The sequence below is a fragment of the Cygnus olor genome, chromosome 7 (genome assembly GCF_009769625.2).
Source record: "Cygnus olor isolate bCygOlo1 chromosome 7, bCygOlo1.pri.v2, whole genome shotgun sequence".
Taxonomy (NCBI): Eukaryota; Metazoa; Chordata; class Aves; order Anseriformes; family Anatidae; genus Cygnus; species Cygnus olor.
In genome coordinates, this window is record NC_049175.1 from 13,234,763 (window position 1) to 13,256,753 (window position 21,991).

The 21,991-nt window shown below is 48.4% G+C and overlaps 1 long non-coding RNA gene across 1 annotated transcript in view; it reads right to left on the reverse strand.

The window, feature by feature from the left end:
- The window catches only part of LOC121072982, a 47,100-nt gene that overhangs the window by 8,403 nt on the left and 16,706 nt on the right, over positions 1–21,991 (reverse strand). Inside the window, exons 5-7 of the long non-coding RNA XR_005821453.1 lie at positions 15,832–15,930; positions 14,385–14,519; positions 14,112–14,275 (exon numbers count right to left, since the gene is read on the reverse strand). This is a non-coding gene — a long non-coding RNA (uncharacterized LOC121072982). The remainder of the gene's footprint in view (positions 1–14,111; positions 14,276–14,384; positions 14,520–15,831; positions 15,931–21,991) is intronic.

A 21,991-nucleotide genomic window follows, 5' to 3' on the forward strand; every position in this document is an offset into this window, starting at 1 on the left:
CCCATGGGCAAAGGAGGAGCCCCAGATATATTAATAAAAGGAAACTTGCACAAGTTTTGGAAGCCATTCATTACTTTCAGCTGTGACCCAGCAACGGAGACATGAATTATTATCTCCTTGCAACCCAGCAGCACCTGCACAGCCCGGCTGACCTTGTGTGATGTGCACAGCAGCAACCCTGAGCATCCCCAGCACCCAAGCAGGCACCCCAAAATCCCACGAGGGCTGGGGAAAGATAAAGATCCAGACAGGTAAAGATCAAACCTCTGCCTCCTCAGGGCTGGGAATCAGAATAAATCACCATAAAACAATCTGTGTGTCAGCTCTGGGTACCCAGCTCAGGCCCAAAGGCGTGCGGTGAACGATAAGCACGGCCAATGGTCATAAAGAAAACAAGGATTGCCAATTAATTGTGACAGATTAATCACCCAGAAATGAGTAAAACACACAATTATGAAGATTGCCCATCTCACAGCTGTCCCACAGTGAAATTTTCTGTGTCTGCAAAGGTTGGAGAGGGCAGACAACCTTGGGTGAACAAGGCTTCCTTGGGACGCACCACGTTGGCAGTGCCATCTCTAGGGCTTGAACTGAAATAAACACCTCCAAAAATGCTTCCGAGCAAAGATCGCGGTCCCAATCCATCCTCTAACTGAGCAGAAAAGGGCAGCAGGGGCAAGGTGAGGTTTCTCGGTGTTGTATTACAGAGAGCAGAGCCACAGTGCTGTTACAAGAGGAAGAAAAGGCAGAAATCAGCCGAAGGACCAGGCTGGGGAGCTGAATGAGGTGACAGGCGAACCACCCTCAGTCAGTCAGACACAAGCAAGTGGAGGCTGGGTGAAGGCTGGCATGGGCACCTTGTGCTGCCTTGGGGGGGATCGAGGTTTTGGGGCCCTGGGGTGAGGACGAGTCTCCTTTCCTCTTCCCATCCCATTTGTCCAGAAGGGCCAGGAGCGATCGATAGATGGATGGGATAAGGGGGGGGGTCTCAGGTTAATTCCAGCTTAAACCCAATTTCATTTCCCTTATAATTAGAGCAGTAGGCATGTTTTAGCAACTGATTATCTCTGCCAGGCAGTTGTGTTTATTCTTCTGGGCTACTTTTGCGAGTTTTCCAAGCAAATCTCCACCGTGATTGTAACATAAAAAAGGGAGCAAGGAGAATGCTCTGCCAGGAATTTGGACCAAAATTTCCTTTTTCCTTCCCAAAGGTGAAAGCCAGAAGGTGCTTGCACAGCACCAATGAGGTCTGGGCACATGGTATAGGAACAGCATAGGAAATTAGACCCCCTCGCCAGCATTGGTGGCCAAATTTTTGCATTTGGGCTCCAATGCACCTCCTTTTGGTACCTGGCTCTCCTCCCTACCTTCCCCAACCTGTGCACAGCTGGTCCCCCCCGTGTGCCATCTCCGAAGGGTTAAGCACTGCCGTTCCTCGCCTCCACACACTCATTCCCTGGCTGTTTGTGTTGGGATGTGTCATTCCCCTCCTTGGCTCAGCTCCTCTGGCCGTGGGTGCCAGCGCTGACGTGCTCCAAAGCCCTGCCCGCACCCGGGGAAGGCTTCTCCTGCTCGCTTCGTGCCCCTCCATCCAGCACCTCTATGCCCCAGCATCTGATAAAAAAAAACACCTAAACCCATCATTCCAAACTTATCCATTCTTCCCCCACTTCCCTCTGCATTTCTGGGCTCAGTAATTTTACCCCCTGTAAAAGCCTCAGCGAGCCCTTTTGGCGTGGTCACCCTGCTGGCATTTTCCTCCCTCGGAATGGGATGCGACAGCGTAGAGCTAACAAGTCCAGGAGGAATACTCATAAAAGAGCCGGTGTCACAGCACGTTGTTAAAATAGCAGGTGAGCCAGCCGTTTGGAGAGCTTAATGGGCCCACGTTTTAAAAATACCCGTGCTACATCTCACACGACAGATAATAAATCTGCAGCAGATATGGATTTTCCTGCCCAGCCGCTGCTCCAAGCTCCGGCTCCCTCTCTTTACCCAGGGGGGATTTTTCCGTGGCTTTGCTGCTGCATTTTTGGAGAAGGAGGGATAGAGGAGGGACGTGCATCCTGGGCTGCTGGGAAGGTGTCTTGCACATATTTGCAACCCTGAGCTAAGCCCTTCTGCATCTTCTGCACAGTTTTCGGATGCTCCTTCTACCCAAACCCCTCTTCTTCTCCAATACCAAACTTTGGGGTGGGGACAGCTTATTCCTGATGCCCCACAGGCCCATTTTGGCAGAGGGATAAAGAGATGCTGCTGTTAGGAGCAAAAAATAGGGGCTCCCCTCTCACCCAGACAGCCTGGTACTGCAGAGCCAGGGGGTTATTCTATCTTATTTTTATTTTTTGACACGTGCTATTTGCAAGAAGTTAATGCACAACATGAAATCTTCAACCTGACAAGTGAAATTTAGTTAGCCGAGCTTCTATTATTCCCAATTTATTACTCCACTGGAGAGTTATGCAGTCTTAGGGGCTGAAGAAAGGAAAACACGCACCCGCGCATGCACCGACGGGAGCCAGCAAACCAAACCCAAGGCTCCCGCTGAATTATGACTCACAATTTATAAACCATTACGTGCAATGGATTTCAACTATATTTATTGCAATACGACTGCTAGCAGTTCAAAAATCAATTTGGTAAACGTGGAGGGAAAGGGCGAAATTATTAATGTTTTATATAAATGCCGGGGCTTATCCTTTCCCGGTAAATAACCTCAAACTCTCTGCTCGCTATCCGCACGAGATCTGTGCCACCCATGGATGCACATCCCAAATACCACAGTGGTGAAAGGAAAGATGCCCCAAGGCATGCCCCACAGGTGCCAAAGAAATGAACAGAGTGGAGACCACCGTATCCACTAGTTGAAGAGGAGTTGAGGTTATTTTTAAGGGATGGGATGCACCCAACACAAGAGGGGTCTGGTCCAACGCCTCCACGTGAAGATGCTCAGGGGGAAGATGGGGCACGAGGCATCCTGAAGGATGGCCTCTGAGGAGCTCAGGGAAAGAAAGCGAGGGCTCAGCTTCGTCACAGAAAGCTCTCATCGAGCGCCCTGGCTACGGGAAATTGGGGCATCTGCTGCAAAAGGTTGGATGACATCGGCATCTCCGTTCTGGTGAGCCGCAACCATATGGTGTGCTCCCAGCGAGAGGGTTCCTCTCCAAATTAAGAAACCAAAGGGAAAGTATGAGATTAGAAGAGAAGCAGAGGGGTGTTTTACATGCCTTTAACGGTGACCTTAACAAGTGTTTTTTTTTTTCTTTTTTTTCTGCAGCATCAGGAAGGAAACTCACTTCTATTTTAAAAGAAAAACTGAGTTTCTTGTGTGTTCCCATGATTCTGATGCTGGCACTTTAAATTAATCATTGCAAAGAGCCACCACGAAAATAGCACTACCAGGCATGAACATCCTCTGGGCAAATGTTGAAAATGCTGCCTGATGTATGCACGTTAAAGAGTTATTCCTCTCTTCCATCTCATTTTATGCAAGCCATCTGAACAGGGAGAAGATTCACTTAAGTTGTTTGCATGTTATCGTTTGCTGGGCTCTGCTCATCACCCCGCAAAGTTTGGCAACAGGGTTTGATCTGCACGGCCCAAACTCATCCTGGGTGCAGCGAGAGTTGTCCTTTTTTCCCTTGGGTGAATGGGAAGCAGATGTAGCGTGGTGGCACTTGAGCAGGATGGAGAGGTTTGGACCAAGACCACAGCTTGGGAATGCTGCCAGGAGAGGTGGAAATCCAAGCAATCAGCACCAAATAAAGCTCCTACCATCCGCACATGGGGTGGAGAAACCAAACATTGCAAACCCAGCGGCGGTCCCAGAACAAACCAGCCACCCCAAGGCATGATCGTATTTACAAGGGATGCTCACATCACTTCCAACCCCAACCAGACCCGGGAGAAATCACTTGGGCAGGAGGAGAATCTGCTGGGTGCTACCAGGCAGAGAGATCCCACCAGGGCTCCCTGGGGAGCAGAACAGTTGGAGGGCAGGACAGTCCTGGTGGTGAGTACAGAAGCACTCCTGATCTGAACCTCAAAAGGCTCAAAACCAGTCTTTCCCCCTTTGAAAAGCCAAAACAAAGCCTGATTTTACTAGAAATGCACTTTTTTTTTTTTTACTGATAACGTATTTCCTTGCCATAAATTCCTGCCTTCCTCCATTGCGCATTTAAACCATCCTGATATTCCCCAAGATCTGTTTTCTGGCACTCTCTCACTGTTGCCATTTCTGAAAACAAAGAAGATTTAGAACAAGCAAACTACCTGACCTTACCCTGACTGATGTTTCTCCGGGGCTTTCACCTGAATAATTCTCACCAGCTTCCCATCAGTGGCCACGGCAGCAGCCACCAGAGGTATCGATCAAGTCCTGAGTCACTTCTGAGCCACCACAGACACTCAGAAAGAAAAATAAAGTTCTCTAAAGGCAAATCTATCTAATGACAAGAAAGTAAGGAAAGAGGGCTAAAAGCACAGGTATTAAACACAACAAACCTGGCCTTAATTCAGTGCTAGGGGTAATGCACCTTGGAAAGGAGAGCATGATTGCTGAGCTATTAAATATCGCCTTTCCCTAATTCTGCCTGGGTTTGTCTCCGATGCCTGCAGGTTTTCCTCCTCTCTGTCCCCCTCCTAAAAGCATAACCCTGGCTTTCATGATTTTATTTCACAGCGCGTCTGTTGCCACTTCTGTTCAAGTCTCCCAAACACATCTATTTCCACCAGATCAGGGGCACTGAAAAAAAAAAAAAAACAAAAAACCAAACATCCCTGTGTGCAAGACAGTTTCCTGGCCCGAGGAGCTCGCAGCCCAAATTCAAAGTCTGATTTATGGGGTTTAACTGTGATGGGCTGAAAATGAGTGCAAAATATGGAAAATAATGGGGCTTAGAGATGTCGACAGACCTCAAAGCCTTCTCCTGAGTGAGAATGGGGCAGACACCTGAGTCACATCAGTTACAGGGCAGGAAGGGATGAGCACAGACGCCGGGGTTATCAGATCCACTCTCCTGCCTCTTGCTTCTCCTCCTATCTCAGGGCAGGAGCCAAAGGCAGCAGGAAGCACTATTTATTATACCTTTTTGCCTCCTGCAAACACCATCAACCTTTTCTTGGCATTTCATCAAAGATAAATGGCCCGATCCCGCTTCCATTAACGCAGAAGGAAAAATTCCCTTTGACTCCCTCTGCCGTGGTACAAGAGCTCCCAAACAATCAGCAGGGGACTGACACTTTGAGGTTTCTCTCTATCTTTTTCCTTGTGCAGTTTTGCCTACAGAAGCCCTCCAGAACCATCTCTCTTGATGCAACACCACCGTTGGGCTGAGAAGAGCGAGGCTTGCTGCAGCAGACCTGGTGGCTTCCCTTGCCACGCATGTCTGGAGGATAAATAGAGGGTTCCAGCTTCAAGGGCCATTAATCTGGCAGCTATGCTTTTGGTTGACCATGCCCTGGTATCTCCACTTCTCTCCACAACCCTCCTGCCTCTCAGGTTTTGCTTTCTCTCAACGTTCCCGAAGGCTCCAGGGAGCAGGACCTTGTATTTTTAGCGCTCGCACCGTGAAGTGCTAAGCAAATTCCCAGTGACAGGTTATCAATAGTCAGCGCTATTAAAAATTTCCCAAAACTCCCAAGAAAGCCAGCCACGCTCCAAGCGAAAAGCAGTCGATTCTGAGCCACCCCAGTCCCTGTTCCTCCAGCATTTAGCAGGGGGTGGGCACCTGGATGTGCTGCTGGGGTTCACGAAGGATTTCACCCTACAGCAAGCAGAGACATGGGCTGAAACGTCTGGAGGGGCAGAAAGCCACGTGAAAGCCAGCAGAGTAAGACTTGTGGTAGGGTAGAGACAGGGCAAAGAGGACCCCCAGCAAGTGGGAAGAGGGCAGGTGCTGCCCTCCAGGGACATGGTCCTTGGGGCCTAAATGGGTGCTCGAGCACAAAGAAAAAACAGAAATCAAACAGAAGCCAAACAAGAAACACGCCAAAAGAGAACAAATATAAACCTAACTCCACAAAAAGGGTGCAGCTGGGTGGGAAGTGTGATATTTGACGACTGCAGAGAAGCAGAGACATAGGCAAATCTGTTATATATGGGCAGTAAAAGCAGCCCAAACAAAACTTGTGGTGGAAGTGGTGTTCCCATGTGCTTTGGGGAAACTCTGGCTGTGCTCTCTCCAGGGTGCCCGGGGAGGAACAGCTCCTGCCTCCTGATGTTTCTAAATCAGTGTGGAGCTGTATTAACCACTGTAAGTGAGATAAAGCCCAGGCCTGGTAAGCTTGTCCCGATTAGACCCCGAAAACACAGAAAACACACTGCTGTTAGGCTTTGAAGAGCACACAAAACCCAACAGGATGTGCAAGCCAGCGAGAAGAGCACCAAGCCAGGCGGAGGAGAAAAAGGCAATTTGATGCTTCCTGGCTCCAGCATCAGAGGCACAGCACAGACACACCTCCCCAGAAGCAGCACGTGCATTTTCTTGCTCCCTTTCCCCAAAGAGAAATGATTTAGACCTGGCTCCTGGCAAGAGAAAAATACCTGCTGCCTACTCAATGCCCGGCCACCGCAGGGTTCAAAGCTTCCCAAAACAGAGCCCACCTTGGGCACGGGCAGGCAGCCCTGCCTGCTGGGATGGGTAACTTGGGGAACACTCCAGGTGGAAAGCCTCCCTTTGCATCCCAAGGAAGATAATCACTCAGGTGATGCTGCCCCAGTGCAGGATGCAGTTTTTCCACCTGGGGACCAGAGCAGAACCCATTAGGTACATTTTCTTATGCTTTCTCCTTCTCTCTCCTCCTCCTTTTTCTTCCCCTTTTGCATAAGGTTTCGTTACCATGACTAAGGCACAAAGAGGAGAGGAGGAAGGAGCCCCAACGCAGGGCAGGCACCGCGCACAGACCTCGGGAAGTACAAGACGGGCTATTTCGTACAGCAAACACTTGTTAGTAAAAGATATCGTTGCCTGCAGGGAGACAGTTTCTGGGTGATTGAACGCAGAACGGCTTGGAACAAATTCAATAAAACCCGGTGAGCTTTTTGCTTCTAAATATGCTGTTTTCCCTACGCTGGCGTTTTTCATGGAAGCGCATTGATTGAGGCCACCAGCCGGTTCCCCGGGGTGAGCTGCTGGGCACGGCCGTCACCTCGAGATGGGGCAGGGGGTGGTGACCACAGCCTGACCCAGCTCATCTGCAAGCAAGGGCTTCAACACATTTTTTTTTTGGCATGAACACCTGAAGGGCTATGGTCATGCTCCAGCATGAGGCGTAGCTCCAACACCTGATGTCAGAACACCAAGAGTTGCTGCAAGATCAGTCTGGGGGCTTTTGCACAGTCCAAAGCTTAATTCCCAGCAGCTTCAGAGCATGGACGGTGGCAGCATGGTGGTGGCTTTTATTTTTTTTTATTTTTTTATTTTTTGGTAATGATCATCCAAAGGGAAGCATCCCCAGGAGTTGCCCTGCCACGGTCTCCAGATGCTCTGGGGGCAGGAAACCTTTGGGCTGCTCCATCAGCTGCCTCCCCAAGCCAGCAGCTCGTGCTCCTCAGTCAGCCAAACCCACCCTGCTGAGCCCAGCAGGCAGGCACAGCTCTGCAAAAAGCCCTTTTTATCCAAGGGCAGGCAAGTACAAAGCTCTACTGCCTGACACCATGCAGGTCGAGGGTCCCATCTCACCCCCTAGCACCTTGTCTTCTTGCAGGGGATGTCCTAAAGGTTAACCCATCAGGGCAGCTCATCCCCAAAAGCTCAGCCAGGTCCCCTCTCCTTGCTCTCCCACCACAGATCCAGCTTTCTGGACACTACAAGCTGCTGGTTCCTCCAGACAAGTGCCTGGGGAACACACACGAGTCAGAAATACACGAGGTCAACACAGCCAACCCATCCACCGACAAAGACGGTGTTTGTGCTACGACCTTTGAGTTACAACATTTGGTTATTTTAGAAACAGCTCCAAGGAAACAATGGAGTCCTTCTTCTCATTTAGAAAGCCTTCAGGACAGATTTAATTGCTGGGGTAAGGACGGGCCATCTCCAGTTATGACTGAGTGAATAGAAGTGCTGGAGCCCCTGTTTTTAATTAAAGCCACTATCTGTTTCTACCTAGCATGTGATAGCAACAAGAGTGGATTATTAGGATAAGTAATATCAATCTAATCCGACCTGATCTGTGTAGTTATTAGGCCTAGCTAACTATTGGTATTGATTTTATTACTAATATCCCTGCCGCAATAAGAAATCAATCACAGCAGAGTTTTGCATCATTCATCACATCAAGCTGTTCTGTTGTTTGGCTTCGGATCATCTAAGTGTTTTTCCCCATCACTTGAAATCCAAACACATTTTCTTTCTTGGGTACCACCTCCTCTTCCTTTACCTCTTCCTCCCTACGTCTTCTCTTGCTACCGTCCCTCCCTTCTCTCGGGCTGCCCCTTGCCCTAAGACAACTTCTTGTGAGATCAGAGCCAACACATCAATTTTCCTACCCTGAACCCAGGCAGAGAAGCTTCCAGCAGTTATGAATCAGCAACGCGAGCTAGAGCTGCTGGTCACCGAGAGAAACTGCCAGGAATTTGGGAAGGGTGAGTCACCCTCACAGACGGCTGGGAAAGGAACCTCTCGTCTTTTCTCCTCTTTAGCATTCAGCTCTTTTCTGCCCCAAAACCTCCCTGTACAAAGTAGCTTGGAGCCAGAGAAGCTCCCTCCAGGAGGGTGCCCGTCCTCATGTGCCGCAAGGCTCCCGATGTTCCCAGGGAGTTAAATTTAACTCAGGGTTAACTGTGGCTTCCTCGCAGAGCTGCCTGTTGTCTCCTGAACCTCTCAGCCTCTTCCTTGCTCGAGAAAATAACAGCTTACACCGCTCCCAGATGCTGAAAGAGCCCACATAATTGTACGCTCCCCGCAAAGCACATCTCAGCCGACAGTGGCTATTTGGAGCACGAGGGGTGGCCTTGGCTGCTCAGAAGGGTCACGGGTTGACAACTGTGTTTATTTTCCCTCTGCATTTGTACAAGAAAAAAATAAAAAGAAATAAAAAAATAAACCAACCCAGCTCCTCAAAGTCACATCGGGTAGCACCACTTCAGGACAGGCTTCCATCCCACTGCGTGCAGGAGCATCTGCACCAACCTCGACCTTGTGGAGATTAACCAACTCTCAGTTTCCTTTTTTTGCTGTTTTTCAGCCTGTACCTAGGTAGGAAGAAGGATTTTTGACCCCAAACCAGGGAGATTTGGGAAACAAGGATTCCTGCGCATCCTCTGCCAGCTCCCTGCTCACGTTGGAGCACAAACCTGCTGCGTCATCAAGTTGGTATAAGCAGCGTCTCGAGGCCCCAAAACACTTTATTCTGCTGTTTTGCTTCCTGACTTGGCAGTTTGGGTGGGTGCTGCTACTGGCTATCATTAGCATCTCCCTCTCTCAAATACTAGAGATAAATAGGAATAATAAGAGTCACACATACTTATAAATAAATATAAAAGGAGCGTCAACTCAGCCATGAATACGAAGCTTCAGGATACTGCATCTCATTCCTGCTCAATGCCTCAGGCGCCGCGAACCGCCGATCAAAACTCACCAAGCACCAAAAATATTAGTTTAATATTTGTGTGTGCTCAGCTTCTTGGGCTGGGATGACAAACAGCCTTGCAAAGGCATCGCCGGAGGCACTAACACTTCCATTCTCTCTCTCTCACTGATTCTGGCACACAGAGGGATCTTTTCAAAGCGATAAATGCTTTCATTTTTGTCTTCGCTGAAAGGACTTCCTCTACGGGGTGATGTTTTGCTAGGGGAAATGATTTAAGAGCAGAGATATGGTTGTGATTCAATATTATGCTCTGGAATTCCTTGTAAAGTCAGGGGAGAGACAAATTCTGACGTTATAGGATTACCTGAGCCTTGTCTGAATTTCTCAGGCTTCCTGGAAGAAGAATCAGGCACAGACCCACAAAGAACAACGTCAGGTCAGGTCGCTTCTGCTCCCACTGGGGAACCACAGCAAAAAGGTCTCACTTGTGAGTTACACCCACAAACGAGAACGTGCAAAATTAAGGGGAGAAAGGGGAGAAAGGAGATTGAGCTCTCTGTTGGAGTTGGCTAAAAGCAGATGAAGTTGAGAGGTTGCAACGCTGGAGCTGGTTCCTCACCTCCTTCCCTACATGGGTTGCATCAGCCATGGAGTCAACACGGTGGGAAGAGGAGACCAGCCACAAGGACCAGGTCTGCCCTTTGTTTTCCTTCCTCGTGTCTTCTTTTGTTGCCAAAAGGCAGGATGTGCTGGGGCAACTCTGGGTCCCAGGCACCAGCTCTGGTACCAAGGTGGTGAGGCAAGGTCCTGCCTTTGCTCCAGCACCGCACTGACTCACGTCGCTTTGTGCCTGCCCGTCAATATCCCAGCTGGATCCAGCTTCTATATATTTAATTCGAGATGTGTACTGCAGGACCTCTTTTGTTAGCTGGATCCCTCATGCACGTTGTTATTATTTCTTTCATAAAAATCAATAAAGACTGAGGAACAACAACCACCGATAACAATACATCTCTCCATGCCTTTGTGTCGCATCTTGCTGAACAACTTGGAGAAGGAGCAGACAACAGCCCAAATGGAAGATAAATAAAATAAAATAAAATAGTGGCTTCCAAATCAGGCCTGGCTGACCACCCTGGTACCTTTAGAAAGGTTTCTGACCACTTCAAAATGAGGTAGTGAGACAGAGTGCTCTGGATTAACACACCAGGCTTTTCCTAGACATATGGGTGGGATTTTAGGGGTTTTCTTCCTTTTTTTTTTTTTTCTTTTTTCATTTAGTCTCATTTACTTCTGCTTGTATCAAGGATGGTACCAGGCAGAGCTCCTCTACTTTGGCGTTCCCCTTTCCCTGCCTATGAAGCACGGGCAGAAATGCTGCTAGAAATTTAAGAGCACCCCTTTGAAAGCCACAGGCGAATCACTGCTATTGAAGTGCTTTCCTGGGCACTGACAAAGCTCAAGAAGATGCATCCCCTCGATGTTTTCCAGCCTGCTTTGAAATGGGAAGAGATCAAGAAAGATCTCTATGTCATCCCCCTCCAGTAAACAGCCAGAAGCAGGAGATGGAATTACCCAGGACCTCTGCAGCTCAGCTCTAAAGTACCATTTAGCCACCCTATGCGAGGGGTTGGAAAACCAACAGCATCTCTGCAAAACAACAATTCCTCCATGCTTTGTACAATCGTGAGCTGATCCTACAGCTAAAGCTGGACTCCCAAGGGTAGACTGGTACGGCAGGACGTGGCACAGCTGGCCAGCTGTGCTCCACTTTAATACTGCTTGCAACTGCAGGCCAAGCTCCCCTTCATAAAAAAATAAAAAATAAAAAAGCCCCCAAAACCTTTCCTGGGGGAGCAGTTGCTCAGACACAACCTGCACTTCGCATTTCTCAGGACTGTAGCATCTGGGTTAAAGAAAATATCTAACATTGTAATGCCATTGTTTTAAAGGTTAATGTATTCCCTGCCATAAGCCTGAGCGGAGCTCTCAGCCCAGGAACAATCATCCTGTGGCAGAAAAGTATTGAGTAGGTGACCCAGGTCTTCTCCATCTCTAATTTTTATGCATGTGCAACTCCTTTTTCATTTCTTTCCTTTTCCGGTTCACCCGTCCAAAGTAATATAAGAGCAAGGCTAAGCACAGCTGAGGCTTTATCCACATCACAGCCACTAAACACACTCATCAGCACATCTCAGAGCACCCATACTCCTCTGCTATTTTCCTTTCCATACGAAGGATTGCTGCTGTTGTGCATGCAAACCAAGATGCTTTCAGCCAACATCTTCCCAGGCATTTCCCCATACAGTAATCATGAGCTAGAAGGTTGATCCAAGCACTAGAAGATAAGGAAATTCAAGCCCCAAGATGAAGGGAAAGCTGGTGCAGGCTTAACAGCTCGCACAAAGTCAGGCTCTACCTCCCCAGGAAAGGAAAGGTGCAAAAGGCAAACCGTAGCACAGCCAGAGAGAGCTTTTTATCTCTTGTAAAGAAAAGAAAAAAGACATTTTAAGGAGCTAGTAAGCACTAACTTGAATTGTAGCAGACCCAGAGCTCCTCCAGCACAAGCCTAGGGACAGAGGCTCAGCAAAGAAGAGCCCCAGGCTTCCCCAAAGCCCCTCGCCAACCCAGAGCTGCTCCCCAATTCCCCTTTTCCCCCCAGCAGCTGGGTGCAGCCAGTTATCTGTGGGTGGCAATGCGCCCCACCTGTTAGCCCATCCCTCCTTACACCCATCTGGGCAGCAAGAGAAGGGGCTGGCCCCAGCAATGACCACTTTCCTGATGCTGGGTACACCAGAGAGGGTTTTATCAGAGAGGGTTTTGGGGAGAAGTCTGTAATTTTCTGCACTGGAGGAAGAGGTTTCACCAGAACACCCAGAGAAGACAGCCCAAAAGGAAGCATCGAGCATCTTTAGAGAGGCTGCAAGGTGCTCTGAGGAGTTTTCTGTGGGAATTAGATGATCTTGATATTTTCTCTGGTTACTTCTTGTTGGTGTTGAAGAACGCACAAAATTTACCCCCAAAAAAAGGCATTTTTATGTCAGGTAGCAGAGAGCTGAACAGTTTTGACTGACTGGATGAAAGAGCTCGGGAAAATTCCAGATCAAACGAGATAAGTTGTCTGAGTGAAACAGGGCTTTTCAGCCCCTTTCTGAACAAAAATGTTGATGCCAGGGGGAAGGGCAGAAGGGAAGAAAAAAACATCCTAGCAAACTCTAATTCCCTTTAAAAATTTTGAAAGAAATAATTTTCCCTTTTTTTTTTTTAATTGTGGCAAAGGTGTTTTTGTCAGATTATGGCAGCCAACAGCAAGAAGAATAAAAAATAGAATATGATAATAGCTTGTTGTTCAAACACAGGTAATCAGAGGGAAAATAACCTCGGGTGCCCAGCCTGTTGTAAGGCAGGCAATTTTGCTGTTCTGGGTCCGGTGCTGCTCAGGAGGAGACAAATCGGGCACTGAGGTCTCTGGCGTAACCCTGCGATTAAGGGATTACCATTAATTAACGCTGCGGCTCCGAGAAGGCCCTGCACGCCTTGCCTGCGATACGATATCTCTACATCGGCAGGAACCAAATGGGATGTGAATTTCCAAAATCTGCAAGACCCAAAGAGGAGGTAGGGGATGGGAGGGGAAAGGGACAGGGCAGGGAGACAGGAGCAGAGGGGAGGGCACGAGGTGGGGAAAGAGAAGCTGGAAAGAATGCTGAGCTGCACGCACAGGTCAAGGAACAGAAGTAGGTATGTTGAGGAAAGAGGCTGAATAACCAGGTCTAAAGGGTGGAAGAAATTGCATCAGTGGAGAAAGAAGACCTATTTCCCAAGCAGGGGGTGTTGATGAGGCAGCCCTGGGCAGCCCAGGACGTGCCCAGCGTGGCGCATCCCCCCAGGTGCGGTACCCAGCGCCCAGCAGCAGCCCAGCCTTAATTATCCATCATGTTTAGAGACAAAAACATCAAATACATTTACCAGACAGGCTGGCCAGGCAGCGTCAGAATGGGAGGATGGAGGTGTCAGACATAGCAGGGTCCCAGCTGATGTTATGTTCTCACTCTTTTTTTTTCTTGGTATTAATTAAAAACAACACAAACCTTCCGCAGAACAAATTGCCTGGCCAAGCTCAGTTTGCCACTACACCACCAGCAGCATTAGGGCACCTCCCAGATCTTAACCGTGTCCAAATCCCAACACCCCAACACAAGGATAGGGTCCACCTGTAGAGAAGAGCCCGCCAACAGGAGCATCCCACCCTGGTGCCAGGACCTCAGGACCATTCAAACACCATTCAGATACCTTTTTTTTCCTAAAAAGTAAAGTGGAAGAGGAACGCTTGGTTAGCAGCTAATTTCCTAGTTCTCTTACAGCAAGAAGATTAAAAGCTTTCTTCCCAATGGCTGCTTCGTAAAAGACCCAGAGGTTTTCTACTCATTTATTCCTTTAAAATAGATAATGCATTCCTTTTTAAGAGATGTGGTTTTATGGGTACAACCCTCCACCACACTGTCTTCTGAGCTGATCTTCCAGACAGCCCAGAGCTAAGGAGCAAAATGAGAAGGTTTTTCCATCTCCAGCCTTACCTTGTGGCCTCTGAGCTTTATCTGAACCCCTTAAGAACATGGTGGTTATGATGGTGAGACGCTTTCATCCAGGCGAGGAGGTCCTTTCCTCCCCAAAAGAGGTTACTTCTGCTTGGAAATCAGCTCTCAGGTGAGCAGCTTTGAGCTTTAAGTCACAAGCGGGTCTGTAACAAAGAAAATAAGGTTTGCACAGCCCTTTTAATACACGTTGGCCAAATAAACGCTCCTATTTCCAGCCATAAATATCAGGTAGGAGAAGCGAGCTCAGCACACCTTTTCATTTGTATGCAGCGCTGTTTTATTAAATAAAAGTGCACTCTCCAGGAACAGAGCCCGGCCACCAGCTCAGGCAGCCTGTGTTGGAGCGGTTATTGATAGCCAGGCAGCAATTCGTAGTGGGGCTTGTCCCTGTGAAACAGGAAAAAGGGAAGGGAAAATAAGGGTTGTGGTGCAGGGCCCACTCATGGAGATGGGGTGGGGGGAAGAAAGGAGTTGCTGGGTAAGCACCCCCAGGGACATCACCAAAATCACCCAAACAACTCCAGTTCCAGGCTGATGTCAGCAGCAACCGTCCTGCTTTCAGCATGGCAAGGGGACCGCATGCTAACCCCTTATCTCCCATGCACTTCCATCTTCAGATATTTAAAGCTCAATTTTTTCTCTTTAAAACAAAGAAAACTACACCTGTCTTTTGTTTTGTCATCCATGCTGCAGGTGGAAACCCCAGCAGCAAGGCAAGAGGGGGCTTCTCCCCACTCCACGCCACTGCCTCAAGCTCAGCCTGGGGTCTGTACAGGAGAGGTCTGCCCACACGTAGGGAAAAACAATTACAGGCAGACGCTCGTGGGATTTGTTTCGGAACAATGCTGTAATAAACCAGAGGATAATCTGCTGCCCAGGGACTGGTCATCTTCCTGGAGGGGCAGCACTCACAAATTGGGCAGTCACATCGCGTTATTTCCAGCAGGTGAGCTGGGGATGGGGACGGTGACAATCGAGGTGCCCCCGCAGATGTGTCCCCAGCTCCCCATCACCACCCCTGCGGGCAGGGAGGGGGAATCCACAGCTCTGATAAGGCCCAGGGAGCTGCCGGCTCCAGCTCTGGCCACAGATGGTCCCTAGAGAAATTTCCCCGCATTCAAGCTAATCTTCTTACCAACGGTGATGTTTTCGGTTATTTATTTATTTTATTTCATCCGACATGTGTCAAGCAGGCCTGCTAAGCCTATTATATCTCCAGGGAGGTTGGAGTTTTCTCTTTGATTTATTTATTTATTTATCCCCTCTGAACGCTGCTTGTCCCCCTTTTGGGCTCCTCTGGACGTTTCTCCATCACCGACTACAGACCAACATTTTATAATTAACACTGGGAGCACCTCATGGGGTTTGGAGGCTCAGGTGAGATAAACAGCCAGGTCCTAGCTAGACATCCAAAATTTCCGGAGCTTGTAATTTTCAGAAATGAGCTATAAAACTTGCTGGAGCATCTCTTATTGCTGTGTTTGCTTCCACTAAGCCCTCAAAATAAATAGATAAAAAGTTAGCTGAACATTTTTTCTGTGCATCTCCAGTGCAAAACAGCTCAAGCTATTAATAAAAACACAGTTGGGACTTGCATTTTTTTTTGTGTGTGTGTTATTGATTGTTTGTATTTACAAGCAGAAACAGGCAGGGATTAGACCCCTGGGCTGGAGGGTTGTTTAACCTCCTAAATACTCACCCACCTTCTAGCTCCAGGTTGAGGGACACGTGCTGGTGAAGGGCCACCTTCCCCAAGTCCTCTCTCCCACCTCTGGTAGGGAAAGTGTGGGAAGCCAAGCTGAAAGGAGGAAAAAACAAGCAAGCAAGGAAAAAACCTAATTGCTCTGTAAACGGCCATTTTCTGGAGGAAGCATCAAGCTCTCGCCATGCAATGGGAGACCAGAAATACCAAAGGAGCAGGAAACATTCATGCACGTCCCGCACACACACCAACACGTACGCTCTGGAGACTTTGCTACAGAAAATCAATGCGGGCTTATCAGCCTGCAGCAGAGCCCGGACAATTAAACATTTCCCTCTCTGCCTTTATATATTGGATTTAAGTTCTGAAGTTGGTCTCACCTGTGGATGGGGGGGGAGGAAGAATCTGAGACAGCATCTCACAGAGAGTTATCTCCAATGCAGGGAGCAGCCAATATTATTTCCATGGCTAACTGCTGCCTTCTTTGCCCTCAAAAAAATACATCTGTCTCTTGTTTCCTGGCTACGGACCAAAAAATAAAAGGAAGGTAGGACACATTCAATATTGATTTATTTACTGGAAAAAAAAAAAAAAAAACAGTCTCCTCTCCTTACACGGAGCCCAGCACTCCCAGGAAGCCCTTCCCCAGGAGCAGAGTTTTGTGTCCTCGTGTTCTCCTCCAGCACAGAGCAAAACTTTGGAGAACAGGGCCAGCAGACACCAGAAAGGGGGCCTGAGGAGCAGAACTGAGCTGAGATTTGGAGCCCTAGATGGAGAGGCACCAAGATACATCACAAAATTATTCATGTACCTTCTGCAGCTCCATGGGCAGGTCCAGGTGGATCACCTGGAAAACTGCGGAGGGGAAGGAGAGGGAGCCCACAATGCTGTTATAGCACAAAGCCAGGGAGCAATAAGCCACATTTGCAGGCACTTGGACTCCCTGCTGGTAGGAAATGGACTGGGGATGGTTTTTTGGCTTTCGCGGAGTATGAGCAATGCTGGTACTTCCAGCCTCGCCCTTGCAAATGCTTGCACAGCGTAGTGCAGGTGATCTGTGCCCCTGCCTGTTCCAGCAAAACCTGGGAATGGTGTTAGCTTTATGTTTCCTTTCAAAAAGGTGATGCTGCTGGCCTTCAAACGACACGGGAGAAGAGGTGACACAGGGAGGTGACTGGCCGAGTGGCTGACAGAAGCTGAAAAAAAAAAAGCATGCCTGACCCTTGCTGACACAGCCAGCAACACATCAGCGCTGGCAGCCCGCCTGCGCCAGGAGAAAAATGCAGAAGAAAGCAGCAACAGCAAGCAAACCCCTTCTTTATTTCATTTTTCTACCTGGCTGGTCATATTCAATTCTGTACTTAATTGGTGGCAGAAAAGTTTCTGGAACAAAAAGCATCAGTTTGTTGGTTTTGTATTTTTTTCCTCTTTCTCTTAAAGCTTTGTCAACGGATTTAGAGTGGGTCAAATGCTGCCAGCTCTCCTGGCTACAGCACACGCAGGTTGCGAACAGCTCCAGAGAGAAGTGAGCAAGGGAAAATGAACCTAAACCCATCACACCCATAAAACTCTGGGGTTAGGGAGAGGCAGATCCCCATTTCTGCATGCAAAAGAGGGCCCTTGTGCACAAACAAAGGTACTTGAGGTTCGCTCCTTGTGGTTTTGTTATTTATTACCCCAATTATTTCTTTTTATTATTTATAACAAGCAGCCCAGTGACCACTTGAGCTGGTCTGGGGGATAACATCAGTACGCACGAGCTGCTCAGACACCACTTTGGGGCAATGGATGGAGCCCAGGCTGAAAACCACTGTGAGGCCATCGGTAAACGCAGGCCCATGACAATCCCACTGACATCTCTGGATTGCTTTATGCTCCTGAGATGTAAGCACACACATCTGAATTGGGCCCTAGGTTCATTGCACATCGTCTAGTTAAGGAGACGAGAAGAAAGGAGGTTCTTCCATGGGTGAAGACCAGCCAGCTGAGAAAAAACAGCATTACTCCCTTGTTTGAAGGCATCACAACTCAAGGACCTGCAGCTGACTGAGTTCTGTACAGGGTAAAACCTGTATTTTCAGCTGCAATGCCTTCCCACTCCTGGTTAGCACCAGGCTTCTTATTTTTCCTTTTATTTTTTTCTTTCTGGGAAGAAACTATTATTTTGCCATTTCCACGTGCCCTAAAAAGAGTTCTCCTCTCCTGGCTGTACCCGTACTTCAAGATAACGCTGTAATCTCATGTGGAACAGCTATCTCATGTTAGATCATGTGGAAACACTTCAGACAATAAAGATACAACAAACCAGAGTCAAATTTAGACACAAAGCCAGTAATTAACAAAACCCAGAGCTCTTGCAAGGCAAAGCTATTGTATATAACGAAATGCAACGTAGCACCTAAAAAAAGCCTTTTTCTTATATAAAGCCTGTCTAAGCCTAGCAAGTCAGGCATCATCAGTGCAGCTGAAGAGCTTTACGTTGCCAGAGGATTCAGAGCAACCTGGGTCCATGCCTGTGCCATGGCCAGCATGGGGAGGTCTCACCTGCAAACCAAGCAGATATATCATGACACCAAGGTGTGATGCCCTGTCACCCTCGGGTTTGGGATCAGGGTGCTAAAACACAGAGAGAGAAGTTGTCAGACCAACTTCTAGCTCAGGGGATGTTCCCAATTAGCTTTCCAAAGGAAAATGGATGAAAATGCAAGTTTGCCGCTCCAGACGGACCCAAACACCCCATAAGTCCAAAAATTTCCTTCGTGCTAAGCCTGGAAAACAAAGAGCCTTAGGAGCACAAACGAGCTGCAAGGAGGCAGGGGAAAGTTAATCAGGTTCAGATCAAAGGAAAAACAGTGAGCAATTTCATCCGCAGCCGTGCACGTGAGAAGTTTGCTGTGACTCGTTCCCCCCACTATTTTTTCACTTTCAGGCTCCTGACCTTCTCCGTTCCGGCCAGGAGGGAATAGGAAAGCTCTAAGAAAGTTATTCCTGTGCTATTTTTAGCAGAGCCAGAAGAAAAGTGACTGGAAATAATCCATGAAAGCAAGCTTTCACCTTGATTTTCAGACTCTGGAGGCTTTGATAGCCTTGATAACAATCACAACTTTACCAAAGGCATATAAACTGCTGAGTGAGACTGAGAGCATAAATTGAGTTCTCCTTTTCTTCCTGCCTTGCTTGAAAGGCCTAGCAAACCATGGACAGAGACCAAAGGAAATGCTTTCCCTCCCAAGCCAGCACATTCAGGGCCACGCAGCAGCATGGAGACCCAGGCTTGGCTCCAGCACGCCAGCAGGAAAATTGCACAGTACACTTGGATGTGTTCAGGATACACGAGGATTTTGGAAGATGAGAGCGCTTTGTGGAAGAGGCTGCTCTTTCCAAAGCAGGATTAAGACCTCTTCTAGAAATAACCATTCCCAGCCTCTACAGCTCGAGCAGACCATGCATTAAATGCATCGCAAAGCAAACAAAAATAATGACACAACAACATCCGGAAGAGAAGTCCTCAGCCTTAAGATACTGAAATCCACCAAAGGAGAGCCAAACTAGTTGAAACAAGGCTTATAGAAAGCTATTGGGCCAAGAGTGGCTGCACAGGGAACCCCACGTTCCTCTGCCTGCCCCCGACCTGCAAGCGCTAACACAAGCAGTTGCTGCTGGGACACACACCTCAGCTGGGTGCTTTGGAGACCAGAGGATTTAATTAGACAAGGCACGCTCCTGAGGTGCTGATAATAGGAACAAAACAAGGGCTGATCCCATTAAGTTGAGCTTTTCTGTTGATTGCTGCCATCTGATGTCCCCTTCTCCCCCACTGCTCCTCACTGCATGTTTCCCCCCTCCTCTTGTGCTGCTGGGGGACTGAAATTTTATTGTCCAGGCTCTGCTGGGCATCAATATAATACGGTGATGATCATCAGCCCTCTGTCATGCTTCCAACCAGGACATACTAAGGGAGTTTCATCCCAGGGTGGCCATCCCAAGGCTCTCATCCAGCTCTTCTCCTCTCCTGAGCATCCTTCCAACCCAACAAGCTCTCTCAACATGACTATTCGGATCCCCCTATTATTCAGACTTTCTTAGGACTTGTGCACATTGCAGCCCCAAGGACAGGAGAAACGAGCATTGTCCCTTTGAGCCTGGAGATTTGATGACCACTGGGGACAGCCATGACCTCGAGGTCTGCATCCAGACCTCGACCTTACCTCCAGCACCCATTTTTGGGCCCCATCAAACCGCTCACCCCCAAAACAGCTGCAATGGGCATGGCAGCATCATAACTCCCACTTTGCTGAGTTTTAAAAACCTTTTTCCCAGATCGAAGAGGCGCTGGTAAGCATCGTGGCAGGAGAGATTTACTGCTGTCTCCGGAAATGTTTCATTATTCCTTGGTAAGTGGTGGCAGTGAATCTCAGGCTGTCTGCTGGCTGTAAAGGGTGATGCCGGGCAGATTCTTTCCGTCAGCTGGACTGGGCTGAGGTCCGACATGTCACCTCCCAGGGCTGAGGGATATTGCGTCCAAGAAAGATTTTGTTTCTCTTGCCTCTTGGTAGCCTCTCTCACTTGTCCCTACTCCCAGCACTGTGTGCTTCTTCAGCTGAGCTATCATTGCCAATTCTTCAGCTCCACGATATATGTGATTTCATACTCATCCCTAACTTAAGTCAACCCCTGCCATCAGTGGCTGATTTTCTAGGCTTCTCCCCATCCGTTTTTGGGGCTGAGAAGGCAGGACCCACTCACAAATTACTTAAGACATTCGTTAAGCAGCAGAGTAGCATTCCCCATTTCACTCTTATCTCCCCACAACTCCTATCATTATGTTTCGTTTTTTTGGACTACCACAGAGCGCGAATTGTCACTTTGATAGATATTTCCAGCATAACTCCAAGATCTCTTCCCCGAGCAGCAACAGCCAGTTCAGAGCCCACTGCTCTATGTGCGAAGTTAGAATGATTTTCCCCCTGTGCATTGTTTTTCATTTAGCAGCCTTGAATTTCATCTGCCCTTTTATTAACCAGTCACTAAGAATCAGAAGGTCCTCTTCCCATTCTTGGAGGTTGGCTGTATTTTAATCTTTTTGGTATTAACTCAGCGTTGCCAGCACATGCTGTTATTTCATTTCTTCCCCGGACCTGCAGCCAGGTCCTTTCTGAGGATACCAGATAGCAAGGTGCCAGCACAGGCTCCCTTGGGACTCTGCTGGTGACATCTCCCAAAATATGATTTATGTCACAGAGGAGAACTGGGGCAACGTGATGTTGGGGTAGCACGGTAGCTGCAGAGCCATTTTAATCACCAGCCCACTGGAGCATCACATCGCTCTCCAGATTCAGGGAGCTGCAGCCGGACTGATGCTCCAGGGTGTCAGCAAGCACACGAGCTTCTTCTCAAGGCAGCATCCTCCCCAAAAAATGGGAAAGCGTGTCACCCCAAATCATGTTTGGCTGTGGTTTTTAAATATGTATATATATACGTATCCAGTGGCAAGGAAGGCTGTCAAGTGTCAGCCCTCCACAAGCCAAGGCTGTCCTTGCCAGCACATGTGGAAGAAGCATCCCAGTTGTGCTCCAGCCAGTAAAAAGCTCACCCCAAAAGGGCTCCCACCCCACAGCTGGGAGCATGACCAAGATCTCATGGCAGTTGTGCACATGGGGCAAAGCAAAAATGAGGCAGCAGGGGCTCTGCATGCAGCTACCCACCCACCAAGCTCCCCAGTTTTCAGGGACAGCCCTTTTCTACACCATTTGAGCCAACGGGCCATGGACACCTTGCAAAACTCCACATTAAAGTGAGCCATGGACACTCCCTTAGCCATTTCTCAAAGCTATGCTGTAGAAAATAGTTTATTAACTGCTGAAGAATGTTTTCCCTCTATAATGAGCCTTCCTGCAGTATTGAAGAACAGCCATGTCTTACTTTCCTCCTTTAACAAATGGCTTCTTTACACTTTAATTAACTTCTCCCTGCTCTTCTTTTGTGGCACAGTGTCACCCTGGCCACAAGACAAACTCTGTTTGTTCCTTTGTTCTGGAGAGCGCTGGCCTGTCAGATAAACTGCTCTGCCTAATTTGCTGGGGCTTTTCTCTTCCCACTCTGTATATCCCAGGGAGGGAAGGAGCAATAACAGTAAGCAGTGCTTTGGGGAGGCTGG